Source organism: Lolium rigidum, chromosome 3 (genome assembly GCF_022539505.1).
Source record: "Lolium rigidum isolate FL_2022 chromosome 3, APGP_CSIRO_Lrig_0.1, whole genome shotgun sequence".
Lineage (NCBI taxonomy): Eukaryota > Viridiplantae > Streptophyta > Magnoliopsida > Poales > Poaceae > Lolium > Lolium rigidum.
The window spans coordinates 202,152,094-202,157,704 of NC_061510.1; the positions used below are offsets into that span (position 1 = coordinate 202,152,094).

The window sequence follows — 5,611 nt, forward strand, 5'->3', positions numbered from 1 at the left end:
AGTAGAAGTGAAATGCATTCAGATCTGAAACTACATTTCGTAGAATCATTAGAGTGATCCATATCAATATATACTCAGAAATCTCTTAAGCTAGAGATTGCCAAAATAATGTAGTCAGGTTGATTCAGGCGTGTATGTTCAAGTAAAACAGAAATTCAACTAAACTTCAAAAGGAGAAAAGAAAGATGACCATAGATAAACAGACTATAATGCAAGAGACTTCCATCAGGAGTTGCAGAAATGTGTACGCAAGTATCATAATATGACTCAAAAATACAAATGGAAGCACTAATTGTGCATCTTTGTATCAAACAAATGACACTTTCTTCAACTGATCAGGTAAAATCTGGTTGAATTATGTCCCTCTTGTCTTTACAACCTAGCATATCTTCCACAGTTCCTCTCCCATGAAGAAATTACACATGCCCATGTCTTCACAAGAATCTACTTGAGCCAGCAAGTAATCCTGAAATACCAAATCCCATAGAAACACAATGATATCAATAAATTTCTTCATGAAATCTTGGAAATCAGATTTGCAATGATCAAAACGAGAACAAAAGTCTCAGATGAGTCGGTTAAATAGTACTCCCAGAAAAACAGTAGATGCATACAAACTCAAGTAAACTTGAAGCCAGAGATGGCTTCTAATTATAGGTGCTTAATGAACTGCTTTTGCCAGATATGGAGGGAAACTTTATTTACAACTTCATATCAGGTACATGTATCATTCGCAAAAAATAAATCAGGCACATATATGACGGTGTACACTCCCTTAGCGGATATCCTGATGGAGGTGTGAACAGTGGCGGAGCCACGTTTAGGCAGTGTAGTCAATTGACTACACTGTTAGAACCTATGCAAAAAAAAAAAACGTACAAATACATGTATTTGATTACACAGTTTTAAACTGACGACACAGCCTTCCTGTCCTGGCTCCACCACTGGGTGTGAACCCCTGCATCAGCGCATTTGCTGGGCCACATGTAAGGAATCCCAATCAACACCTTATTAATCACATAAGAAGTTGTATTACTAACAGATTTCATCTCTAACCTAGCCAATTCTCGTGGCATGTCAACATTATAGTGGAACCCGAACCAAAAGTAACTAAGGTGGCTTTGCATAAACATGTAATAAACACAAATAATCAAAAAGATACACTTATTTATGAACAAACACCAGAGTTAGCCTATCAATAGCTCAATGGATCTCTGTCTAGCTAATTTCCTTGCATAATAGCTAAATAACTGAATGGTGCCAGTCTATCTCATTTTCTATCTAGGAAACAAAAGAATATTTGTGGTCGTATTGGGTATCTTAGAGAGCACTAATATTTATGAACACGAATATTCAAAAAAGATACGCTTATTTATGAACAAACACCATGCAATTAGTAGGTGGCCAACAGATGCAGCTTAGTGCACAAGCCAGAGTTAACCTATCAATAGCTCAATGGATCTCTCTGTCTAGCTAATTTCCTTGCATAGTAGCTAGATAAATGAATGGTGTCAGTCTATTTGATTTTGTATCTAGGAAACAAAATAATGTTTGTTCCCGTATTGGGTACCTTAGAGAGCAGTAATATTTACAGACTAATTGAAGACCACAACTTATATTGATACCATCGGTGTACAAATGGTTAAAAGTGCGAAAAACTGGTAACATGGTAATCTGATAGACAAAAGAATAGCCAACTGTGTGGTTACAATTTTCAACTTCAACATATAGTTAATAAAGGACCAAACCCAACATTCCAGAATCTTATGCTGCATGGTACGTAAGAGCACAAGACATCGCAAAGAACATGGCAGAAAATTATCTAACCTCACCAAGCCTTACAAAACACATGGAGAAGTAAAAAAAAATCAATTTACATAATATGCTTTTTAAAGTGCAGGATTGCAAGTATGACAAAAATTCATTTGCTTCATGCAATTAGATTGTGCATTGGATCAGGTTTGACATATAAGCATACCTAAAGCTTCTGTTTTGATTTTTCACCGCTCAAAAAGCAACCATACATAACCTACAAAAAGGAACAATGAAACTCTATTATGGCATATACTAAAGTGGGAAAAATATAGCACCAACAGCACAACAGACAAATCTATAAAATATCCAATGATGCATAAAGTTCATTTTTGTGTATCAAAAGTTTGAAATGGTGAGCTAGGAAACTGCCTAAAGAATGTCGAATAAAATAATTAAGATACAGAGCTCTAGTGGTCCAAATAGAGATTGAAATCCCTATTAAATTATTAGTTCAATGATAATTGTACATGTCAGGTACCAACCAAAAGAGGGATTCCATGAACCTACAATGTGCATGGTAAAATTTAATGACATTTAAAGATTGAAGGTTTGACATAAAGAGAATCTAGGTAAGTTGAAACTGCAATTCCTTAACAAAGCAACACCAACTATTGAGCCTGGAATTTTCAAAGAGTATCAAGATTGGAATTTTTAGAAGTTACACTATAGTTTTATGGATTAAATCATCACACACACGCACACACAGACAGAAACAACCTCTTGAAGAGTTATTAAGTAACGCAGACCAACACTAAGAGTTGTAGTTGTTCATATGAGACTATCTTCATATTCAATATTCCAACAACAGAAAATTTAACCAATCAAGCACCACAAACTTAAAAACACTGTAAGAGCACAAGACATCGCAAAGAACATGGCAGAAAATTATCTAACCTCACCAAGCCTTACAAAACACATGGAGAAATAAAAAAATCAATTTACATAATATGCTTTTTAAAGTGCAGGATTGCAAGTATGAAAAAAATTCATTTGCTCCATGCAATTAGATTGTGCATTGGATCAGGTTTGCCATATAAGCATACCTAAAACCTCTTTTTTGATTTTTCACCGCTCAAAGGCCAAAGCAACCATACATAACCTACAAAAAGGAACAATGAAACTCTATTATGGCATATACTAAAGATATAGCACCAACAGCACAACAGACAAATCTATAAAATATCCAATGATGCATAAAGTTCATTTTTGTGTATCAAAAGTTTGAAATGGTGAGATAGGAAACTGCCTAAAGAATGTCGAATAAAATAATTAAGATACAGAGCTCTAGTGGTCCAAATAGAGATTGAAATCCCTATTAAATTATTAGTTCAATGATACTTGTACATGTCAGGTACCAACCAAAAGAGGGATTCCATGAACCTACAATGTGCATGGTAAAATTTATTGACATTTAAAGATCTAGGTAAGTTGAAACTGCAATTCCTTAACAAAGCAACACCAACTATTGAGCCTGGAATTTTCAAAGAGTATCAAGATTGGAATTTTTAGAAGTTACACTATAGTTTTATGGATTAAATCATCACACACACACACACACACACACACAAACAACCTCTTGAAGAGTTATTAAATAACGCAGACCAACACTAAGAGTTGTAGTTGTTCATATGAGACTATCTTCATATTCAATATTCCAACAAAAGAAAATTTAACCAATCAAGAACCACAAACTTAAAAACACTAAGGCAATGAATCAGTGGAGGATTCATGGCGTAGGTGAGCATAGGGGCTGGCCCTCCATCCGCATCGCTTCACACACTCGGCACTACTCCAGTCACCAGCCATCATACGTGCAACACATGGGTGGCTCCATGAACTGTACAGGGGCGACAACATGCATGGTGATCAGGCAATGGTTCCAGGACAAAGCTCTGCCTAAAGTTGGACGGGTGGCAGAAACCAAACCAACATGGCAGCTACACGGATGCGACAGAGGCACCAAGAGACATCCCCCAACTGACCCAGTTTAAGAATTGTAAGTTATTCTGAATGGAATTCAGGGCTTGTTCCTTTACTATTGGATTTAGTGAAACCTGCCCTAAAATCATGGGGATGCATCTTCTTAAGGATACATATATACCCACATAGTGTGGTAGTGTTGGCCATCATACAAATCCCACATCACGCTGACTCCTCAATATCTAAGTATAACAACTTATGATGTAATCATTCTTCCTCTCTTTCACAGCAAGAAAAAACTAAACAATAATTAATAAAACACTTTCTAGCCGATGCATTATCATACCAAACCTAGTTCTCTCATACTTTTTTGCTTAGTAAATCGGAGATACAGAAAGATGCTCGAATAATGGTTGAACCAATGGCAAATATACCAATATGGAGAGCAGTGTATAAATAGAAGAACAAAGAATTGGCATCATAGGCAGGAAACAAAACAAGTACGGCAATATATTGTTAATAAAAATCTGCAGGATTAAAGGCTAATCTTAGCAGCAAACTAAAAAATGTGGCACACCGCTAGGCACAAAAAGGTCGTGAAAACAGATCAACCTATGAGTCTTCTTGAGAAGATACATGTGCTATACTATTTTTTCAATTGCCGCTAATCTGATCATGTACCATGCTTTAAAAGGTAACAAAAGGGACATTTGACCTACCTAAGCTCAATTATTACGCCGGACCCATGACAAAAAAAAATCATAACAACATGCAACAACCTTTGTCATCCATCAAACACATCTATCGAATGCTAACTCAATAATACTACATTGGGTATCTTGTACACTACTTTAAATTATCGAGCAAGCAGATTTTGCCAACATATAGTTCGATAGATTATGACTGCATGTGCATACCATATGGAAATAAATCGGTGCTCTTCCTCCACTGAATCTCATAGCAGTATTAGAGAAACAGATACATGTAACCAAAGCCGCCTGAAACATAAAGATCATGTGCTCACACTGTCGAACGCTGCCAACACCGTCCCCGGCAAGGCTGCGACAACTTCAGCGTTGCTGGAGTGGACCAACAGTGAGCGAGCGTGCGTGCTTGACTGAGGGCCAACATCGAGAGCAGGCTTTGCAATTCTGGAAACACAACAACAATTGCTGTCACAAATAAGATATTCCATGTTCTTCACGACTTCGATGTAAACCAACTAAACAACCCTTCATATGAGCAGGAAAGGAAAAAATACAAACATTAGTGGTTACACATACCATTTTTGTGCGACACAAATTGATGATCACTTCAAACTGAAACATTCATATTCTCCAGAATCCAAATCAAAGTGAAACTAATGTTTTTACTCGGAAAGAAGAAGATTTCCTTCAGCCTGCATCTAGATAACATCCTCAGACATGATACAAATATGTATTGGATATCTTACCAGAAAGATGGGAGCCCTGGGAGAGAGCGGAACGTAGGCTTATGTTGTCGCTTTTCCCTTGCAGTACCTGCTCGCTGTTCCGCGCCGCGATATCTCGTCGTCCCCCGCCGAGAGAGAGAGAGAGAGAGAGAGAGAGAGAGAGAGAGAGGACATCCTAGCCGGAGTGAGATCAGGTGACATGCACCTTTTGCATGTCACCGTGTGACATGCGGCCTAAACCTAAATTTAAACTTTGCGAAAAAATCTAAAAAAAATCATGCATGTTCACAGCACATATTAAGACAACCCCTAAAATTTTCAGATCAAAATTCGAAACATACGTCGAGAAACAAAAAAAGAGAAATCTGTCATGAATAGTTCTCGAATTCAAATCTGAGTTTCTCTGAGACTATTCATATCTGAGTTTCTCTTTTTTGTTTCTCG

At 37.1% G+C, this 5,611-nt stretch overlaps 1 long non-coding RNA gene across 1 annotated transcript; it reads right to left on the reverse strand.

Moving 5' to 3' along the window:
* Positions 1-2,691: 2,691 nt before the first annotated feature.
* On the reverse strand, positions 2,692-5,315 carry LOC124698848. The gene is made up of 3 exons (XR_007001140.1): positions 5,019-5,315; positions 4,653-4,886; positions 2,692-2,914 (listed from the first exon to the last, which is right to left on the reverse strand). It is a non-coding gene; the product is annotated as an uncharacterized LOC124698848 (long non-coding RNA).
* Positions 5,316-5,611: the final 296 nt, after the last annotated feature.